Raw genomic sequence first — 8,706 nt, 5'->3', positions numbered from 1 at the left:
GACTTACCCTCAGGCAATACTTTCCTCAGAGGGCAACATGGGGTGGTACAGTCAGTCCAGGAGACCTCAGGAAAGGGTCCAGGGAATTACTTAATGAAAGGTCACGGCAATGGGAAAAGTTTCTGAAGAACAACATGAGAGACCTTTTCAAGTATATTAAGAAGGAGGATCTGAGGAGCTCTAGTCTGGTCAGTCTCACCTCAGAGCCCAGATACAGACTGTGGAATAAATACTCCTGAAAACCATGCCCAAATGAAGGAAGGATGTGATGGTGATTGGAAACAGTGGTCACGGATTCATGAAAAACAGATGACTCTTGGCCAGCATGATCGATTTCTTTGAAGAGATTACTTCCTCGGTGGTCAAGAGGAGTCCAAGGATCATCGTTTATCTTGACCTTGGTTTGACCTCTGATGGGGTCTCCCAGATGTCTCTCTGTAGCAGGACACAGAGACAGAACACCTAAGCTGAAACACAAGGCAAAGCAAAGTGTCTGGACCTGGGGGCCGTGGGGGTTGTGGTCAGTGGTTGACAGTCCAGCTGATGTTCCTCACTGCTTGATGTTGCACTGGATGTTCTTTCATGTCTTTGTGATGGGCGCAGAGGATGTTCTACAGAACGAAGGATGCAGACAGGCTGCCAGGGCCATGGGGACAGCAAGGGGCTGGGGCCAGTGGCGCAATGGACAACGCGCCTGACTACGGATCAGGAGATTGCAGGTTCGACTCCTGCCTGGCTCGACACTTTTAGCCTAGCAGCAGCACCTCCTGCTCCCTCTACGAGGGCCTTCTTTCTCCTGCCTGTCATCATCCATCCACCTGGTCCTTCTTCAGGACCAAAATGCTGGGATGTCCTCTTGCCCTGCACGATGGAAAGAGTTCCTCCAGTCCTTATGGTGGAGCTGAGCACCTTGTCTTATCACTCTCCTCTACTCACTATTGACATCTCTCTACTGCCACTGCTTACCCATGTTCCACACTGGGAATACCAAATACAGCTCTGGGGTCTCCAGTATAAGGAGACTGATCAACGGGAACAAGTCCAATGGATGGCCATCAAAATGTTCTAGCTTTGGAGCACTGACTGATGAGGACACGCCATGGGAATGGGGTTTATTTGGCCTAAGGAAGAAGAGGTTTCAGTGAGGACCTGATAGAAACCTTCCAGTACCTATGAGGAGAACATCAAGCCAGGCACTTCATAGTGTTTCATGACAAGAGGATGAGAGACGATAGGTAGAATTTGAAATGGGAGGTTCTGACCAAATATGAGGAAAGAGTATTTTCCCAATTTTTTTGTCATTGATGAATGTAGGAAGGAGAGAGGGATAAAGGGAAGGAGTGAAGAAGGGACAGGGCTGCAACCAAGGCATGGGGACAGGGGCTCAGCAGGTAAGTTTTCAGTCGGTGCGAAAGGAGCCTGGTGGGTGCCAGGGACAGTGACCGAGGCAGGGGAGACATCTCACCTGCCCCACAGGACACTCAGATGCAATGCCTGGCTTATAAGGATTGGGGTCAGGCCTGGGTCTCTTGGGAGCTGTAGTGGCCAGCTCTGGGGTAGTCCCCATGGGGAGCACATCCCCACAACCCAGGCTGGGTCCATGCCTGGGGGCTGCATCCCTCCATATCAACCTGGTAGCAAAACGGCAGCATGTCTGACTCCAGATCAGGAGGCTGTGTGGTTGAATCACACCAGGGTTAGGGTTCCCCATTCCTGCAGGGTGGTGCTGGGGTGCTTCCTCCCCACATGGCAGGACTTTGCTTTTGGGAAGACACCAGAGCTCCAGGAGGACCAGGGCCAGTGGCACAATGGACAACATATCTGACTATGAATCAGGAGATTGCAGGTTCAACTCTTGCTTGGCTCATCATATTCTTGCCCACAACCTGGCCGCAGTACTGATGGTGACAGGGGACCTCTTTCTCCATGGTGGCCTGCCTTTTCCTGGTGTTTCTTCCTTCTTGCTGGACTTCCTGCACAGCAAAAGCTTTCCACCCATTAGGGGATGCTCTGACTGCATATGCTGGTGGAAAAATAATTCACCATGAGAGTGGTAAATCACTGAGAGAGGGGCCCAGAGAGGCTGTGGACTCTACATGCTTAGAGCTATTCAGAGTTCAAGAAGGTAAGGCAGTGGTCTGAATGTCATAAGTTGAGCAAAAATTTGGACTTGGGACCTCCACATGTCATTTCCAACTTGAATCACTCATTATTCAATGAGGCGTTCCTGTTTCCGTGTGCTTTTGCTGCTCCATCCCATGTTGGCAGGCTCATGGACCTGTCATCACCTTTTGGTACGTTCACCCTGCATGTGGCTTGGACAAGGAAGGTCAAAGATGCCCATGTACAGGCTAGCACAGACTAAATGGCCATCATGAAAGATCTCACTACCCACAACTCATCTGCTCTGCCCTCTGTCATCAGGCAGGAGTAAGTGGAGGACAAAACAGGTGACCATGGGCTAAGCTTACCCCTCAGCTGGGCATCTCATCTCCAGAGAGTCCTATGCTGCTCCAAGCCCTACGCTGGCTGGGAATTGTAGCCACACTTCCCATGGAGCAGGCAAGATGTCTCCTCCAAGCCACCAGAGCAGCTGAGGGGTTGGAGGCCACCATCAGCCCTCGCTACCTGGCCTCCTTGTGGGGGGACTCAGCACAGACACCACTCCTGCTGGGTGTTGGGACCATTCGGGCCAATACTGACCTATCCCCCATAGGTGAGTAAAGCAAGGCTGTCATCAATGGGTGAAGTCTTGCCACTTCCCTTTGACCACCAACACATCCAGGTGGTATAAAAAGCATGGTGGGGGGCTCCTGTTGGGACCAGGGGCTGGGGCCAGTGGCGCAATGGACAATGCGCCTGACTACGGAACAGGAGACTGCAGGTTCGACTCCTGCCTAGCTCACCCTGAAACTGCCTGGCTGTTGTGGAGATGATAAGGGACAGCTGTCTTCATGAGATCTTTTCCCTACCAGGCCTTTTGTCCATCTCTCTGGCATCACAGAATCACAGAATTTTCAGAGTTGGAAGGGACCTCTAGAGATCATCTAGTCCAACTCCCCTGCTAAAGCAGGACTGCCCAGAGCATATCACTCAGGACTGCATCCAGGAGGGTTTTGAAAATCTCCAAAGAAGGAGACTCCACAACCTCCCGGGGAGCCTGTGCCACTGCTCTGCCACCCCAACCGTAAAGAAGTTTTTCCGTGTGTTGGAACGGAACTTCCTATGTTCCATCAGCATCACAGGAGCATCATTTTGTGACACGCTGCTTCAAAGCTGCAAGCATGCCACCTGCTTCAAGAGCCACCACTCCTCAAGTCCTTTTTGACCTGGCCTGCCAACTTCCTACATGGTTGGGCAGCATGATTGCTCCTGAGGTCTCTGAGTGTGTGTTTTCTTCATAAACCCTGTGCAGATCTCCTCTCTGTCTTCCTGAGCACCACTGAGTGAAAGCTACCTGAAGTTTCACTAGTTAATGTGGGCAAAGGGTGGGTGGAAAATGGCCTGGGACATCGGGTTTGAAGGGTTGTGGTCAAGGGCTGGAAGTGTAAATGGTGGTTAATTGCTCCTACTGCTCCTCAGGGGTCAATGCTGATACTGACACTACCGAACATCTTCATTGACATACTAATGGGATAGGATGAATTCTGTGTGAGTTCATGGATGACGCCAGTGGACAAAGGAGCAGCTGACACTGGCAGAGATGGCTGTCAGAGTGACCTGGGCAGGGTGAAGAAAGTTTGGCAAAGGCAAACACAGCCTCTTGCATCTGGGATGGAATAACCCCATGCAGAACTACAGAACTGGGGGTGACTGCCAGAAAAACAGTTGTCCAGAAAAGGGCATAGAGGGTCCTGGACAACAACAACTTGAACAAGAGTCAGCAGTGTGCCCTTGCACCTGTGAAGACCAACTGCGTGCTGGGCTGTCCTAAGAAGAACATAGCTACCAGCTCAAGAAGAGGGATTATTGCCCAACATCCAGCACTCCTGACACCATCATTGGGCACTGTGTCCAAAACTAACCTCCTCGACACAAAGAAGACACTGACAACATGGAGAAAGCCTAGCTTTGTCCTTTTCCCTACTTTTCTACACCTCTTTGAGCTTTTCCCCTAGTGAATGCTTTGCAAAGCCCTCCTTAGGGGAGTTGCAGTTCTGCTGACAGACATAATTTTGCCCCTTCCTGTCTGATATAGCTTGTAGTCTCCTGCGCGATCTTAATTCCTAAAATAAGGTTGCAAAGTCATAAAAGTGAGGGGCCTGAGATGCTTGGATTCTGCATCCCTCCACCCTGACCTTGTGGGCAGTGCGTCTGCATAGAATCATAGAATATATCAGTTTGGAAAGGACCCATAAGGATCTTCGAGTCCAATTCCCTGCTTCTCACAGAACTTCACAAAACTAAAACATATGACTAAGAGCATTGTCTAGGTGCTTCTTGAATACTACACCTGGATTACAAGGTTGGGTGTCTGAATCACTCTGAGGCCAGTCTTGGGACAGCCCTGCAGGCAGGTGGCCTGTTCGTGCTGTGCATGGGGCTCATTGATGTGGCACACAGAACTTTGCAAGGCATCGACAAACACCAGCAAGACCAATGTGACCCTGAAAGGTGGCTAGGGACCAGACCGTCTGATGTGCCACCACAGCTTAGAAGCACTGGGTGCTCTTCAGCCTACAGGGTGGTCGTTCAGGAGGCATCTTCATCCAGCTGTGGGATGTGCTGTGGTGGTGCTGCTGGCTATGGTGTGGGCCCCAAATCCGTGCCTTTTGCAATGGCCAGCTCCACCATAAGGACTGGAGGTACTCTTTCCATCGTGCAGGGCAAGAGGACACCCCAGCATTTTGGTCCTGAAGAAGGACCAGGTGGATGGATGATGACAGGCAGGAGAAAGAAGGCCCTCGTAGAGGGAGCAGGAGGTGCTGCTGCTAGGCTAAAAGTGTCGAGCCAGGCAGGAGTCGAACCTGCAATCTCCTGATCCGTAGTCAGGCGCGTTGTCCATTGCGCCACTGGCCCCAGCCCCTTGCTGTCCCCATGGCCCTGGCAGCCTGTCTGCATCCTTCGTTCTGTAGAATATCCTCTGCGCCCATCACAAAGACATGAAAGAACATCCAGTGCAACATCAAGCAGTGAGGAACATCAGCTGGACTGTCAACCACTGACCACAACCCCCAGGTCCAGACACTTTGCTTTGCCTTGTGTTTCAGCTTAGGTGCTCTGTCTCTGTGTCCTGCTACAGAGAGACATCTGGGAGACCCCATCAGAGGTCAAACCAAGGTCAAGATAAACGATGATCCTTGGACTCCTCTTGACCACCGAGGAAGTAATCTCTTCAAAGAAATCGATCATGCTGGCCAAGAGTCATCTGTTTTTCATGAATCCGTGACCACTGTTTCCAATCACCATCACATCCTTCCTTCATTTGGGCATGGTTTTCAGGAGTATTTATTCCACAGTCTGTATCTGGGCTCTGAGGTGAGACTGACCAGACTAGAGCTCCTCAGATCCACCCCCTTAATATTCTTGAGAAGGTCTCTCATGTTGTTCTTCAGAAACTTTTCCCTATTGCCGTGACCTTTCATTAAGTAATTCCCTGGACCCTTTCCTGAGGTCTCCTGGACTGACTGTACCACCCCATGTTGCCCTCTGAGGAAAGTATTGCCTGAGGGTAAGTCCAGTCCTCCAGGAGTGACCGAGAATGCAGTTCTGATGCTTATTGCACTTCCTTAAGGAAGGCTTGACTTCCTTCATCTACTTGATGAAAGCACCTACTGTGGACACCCACCACAACACGCCCCTGCATTGGCCTCTACTTTGATCATGACCCATAATCTGTCAACCAGACCCATACTGCCTGGCTGAAAGGAAAGCTCTGGGCATCATGTTTCCCCCGAGGTGTTCCTGAGGTATCATCCCTACAGTTGGCCAATGCCTTGCCTTGCCCTGTCCCTCAGGCAGAGGGCCCCCCCCAGAAAAGCATGGGGCAATACAGAAGGGGGGCAGTGGTGCCCCACGGCTGACCCCGGTGTGATTTGAACACACAACCTTCTGATCTGGAGTCAGACGCGCTGCCCTTGCGCCACGAGGTCAGGGTGGAGGAATGCAGGCCCCTGGCACGGACCCTGGCCTGGGCAGTGGGGATGTCCTCTCCATGAGGGCCACCCCAAGGTCATCTGGGCCACACCTAGAGGAGAACAATGGGAGGTGGAGAGGACAGGTCTACTCCTTGAGGAGAGGGCAGCCAAGTCCTGCCCACAGCATGGTGACCAGACTGGAGGGTGAAAGCCCATGGAGGGATGGGGCAGAGGTGCAGAGGGAGCAGGATATATGGGGGCAGCTGAACTCAAAGCACACTCCATCCTCCCACAGGGCGGAAGGTGACCTCAGACAGGCCATGCAAAAGATATGAGGGTCTCTCCTGCCACAGAGCTTGAGGTGGTGGTGGTGCATCTGCCAGGCGATTGAGCTCAGTCTCCTCAGAGAGATGGTAGGCCACCATCCCTCCTGCCCCTCTGGAAACACCACGCTCAAGATCCTGTTTCTCCTGGGAGAGGCCCTGCAGGGCTGCTCTGGGCAATGGTCCTGTTTAGGCCTTCCTCTTCTGAAGTACCTCATTTAGAGCCCTCCTTGGGGGCTTAGCAAGGCAGCTGGCAAAGATGCTCCCACTCCTTTGTCAGATGAATCAAAAGTCCCCTTCCCTCAAAGAACAGCCCATGGTCATAATTTCCAGCATGACAATTGAGCAGGACAACTGCCAGCCCTGACCTCGTGGCGCAACGGTAGCGCGTCTGACTCCAGATCAGAAGGCTGTGTGTTCAAATCACACCGGGGTCAAGATGCCCCATCTCCCTGGGGTAGCACTGTGAGCTGGGCATCTCACAAGCAACTTGTTTTTGCCCTCCCACCCTGCACCCCACAGCCTGCTTGAAGGACAGTAAATAAGCCATTGCAGGGTGGTCTTTCCTTGCTGGACCACTGCTGGGAAGTATCTGGATAGCTTCAGCCTTCCCTCATCATATGTCTAAAAAGGAGACAGGTTTAGTGGACATCCCAGCTGTGGCTCCACGTCTGGGTATTGCTTCTCATCCCAACTGCCTTCCAGAACGGCAAGGGCATCTGACTCCCGATGAGGATGTCTACAAAAAGCCCAGCCTGCAGTCTCCTGACCCATAGCAGGGCACATTACCCATTGTGGCACCAGCCCTTGCAAGCCTGTCACCTCGTGACAACATGTTCTCTTGTTGCTATGTGTGGTTTTTGCCTCCTGTCTTACCACTGTGCTCTCCGAGGAATGTATAGGTCCATCTATTCTATACCATGCCATTAGGTGGATGAGGGTTGGGATAAGATCCCTTTGCATATTCTTCCTCAGCTTGAATAAACCAAATTCTTGTCACCCCTCCTCACACCTCAAGTACTCAAGTCCCCCAACACCTTTGTGCACTTGTTTCACTATGACGGCGTCTTTTTGTTGATTCTGTTGAAACATCTGTCTGTGGGGAACCGAAACCAAGCTGTCAGGACTAGTCATTGGGATCTCTAACTCTCTAGTTTCTTCCTGGTGCCTCATGCATTTCTTGGTGAGATGGACAGAGGAGATGAAAAGCTGGAAAAAGAGGAGACTTGAAGCTATGGGAATGACTTTATGTGAGTTATAGTTCATTAGAAGTAGCTGAACTCTTTAAAGTGAACTTTAAATGAGAATTTTAAAAGACATAAACAGGGGCCATAATGAAAAGAGACCATGGAGCAATGAGAAAGGCAAGAAAAGAGTAGGGGAGGGGAAGTATTTTCTCCAGCTGTACCCATGCCAGCGGTGCACCCTCTCACAGCAGGTCCAGGCTGCTATGCCTGTGCCAGAATCAGGCATTTGGCAGGACAAAAAGTCCCACAGTTCTGCATCCTGCATACAGAGGAGTGCATTGTTGCATAAGTCCATGAGAACAACACAAATGTGGGACTCACCTAACAGAGCAGCCTTGAGCTCACACCTCCAGCAAACTCAGTCGTTTTGGACAACAGCTGATCACAGTACTGGATTAACATCTTCAGAAGCTCATGTAGCCACTCAAATGTTATTTAGCCAGTGAGGAAGATCAGCTGAGGGTATCTGGTAGATGGAATGTCTCAAAAAGGTCATTTCCATGGATTCATTGGTGGTGGGATTGCACATTGGCTTTGGCAATGCTGCTGGCCTGAAAGTGCAAGGACCTTAATCTATATGGACACAGGCCACCTTGTCCGACCACCCAGCCCTGGAAGATGTCCTTTCTGCCCATAGCTTGCCTGGTACCATCCACAATTGACTTGGGGGATGGAGACAGAGGAGAAAATAGACAACCCCTGGGCTCAGACCACCCCACAGCTGAACATCACAGCTCTAGAGAGCCCAGGGGATGCCCTAAGACTGGCATTGCCTGGGAATCACAACCACAGACAGAAGGCAGAAGAATCTGATGAACCAAGGAGGGCACGACCCTTCAGGGTGCTTCCACTGTCCCCAGCCCTGTGCTAAAACACTAAGTGAAGGTCCTTCCATGACTCCCATTCTCACTTACCTGATGAATGTAGACCTACAGTCCCCTATCGTGTGTCCCAAAACTCCTGGTGTGTCACCGATGGGTTGAGCGAGTTGAAGATTTCTTTGGTGGCTGTCCTCCAGATGTCGCTACCTCACTGTTGTTTTACGACCTTAGCTCTTCC

The 8,706-nt window shown here is 51.3% G+C and overlaps 4 non-coding genes across 4 annotated transcripts; 2 read left to right on the top strand and 2 right to left on the bottom strand.

Annotated features, from left to right (window-relative positions):
* The first annotated feature begins 667 nt into the window (after positions 1 to 667).
* Positions 668 to 740, top strand: TRNAR-ACG. Its single transcript has one exon. It is a non-coding gene; the product is annotated as a tRNA-Arg (tRNA).
* A 4,206-nt stretch (positions 741 to 4,946) lies between these two features.
* Positions 4,947 to 5,019, bottom strand: TRNAR-ACG. The gene has a single exon. It is a non-coding gene; the product is annotated as a tRNA-Arg (tRNA).
* Positions 5,020 to 6,020: 1,001 nt separating this feature from the next.
* On the bottom strand, positions 6,021 to 6,092 carry TRNAW-CCA. Its single transcript has one exon. It is a non-coding gene; the product is annotated as a tRNA-Trp (tRNA).
* A 673-nt stretch (positions 6,093 to 6,765) lies between these two features.
* Positions 6,766 to 6,837, top strand: TRNAW-CCA. The gene has a single exon. It is a non-coding gene; the product is annotated as a tRNA-Trp (tRNA).
* Positions 6,838 to 8,706: the final 1,869 nt, after the last annotated feature.

This window comes from Charadrius vociferus, unplaced genomic scaffold (genome assembly GCF_000708025.1).
Source record: "Charadrius vociferus isolate BGI_N301 unplaced genomic scaffold, ASM70802v2 scaffold36, whole genome shotgun sequence".
NCBI classification, from domain to species: domain Eukaryota; kingdom Metazoa; phylum Chordata; class Aves; order Charadriiformes; family Charadriidae; genus Charadrius; species Charadrius vociferus.
Note: the sequence above shows the minus strand (reverse complement) of the source record. Positions and strands in the feature narration are given on the sequence as shown.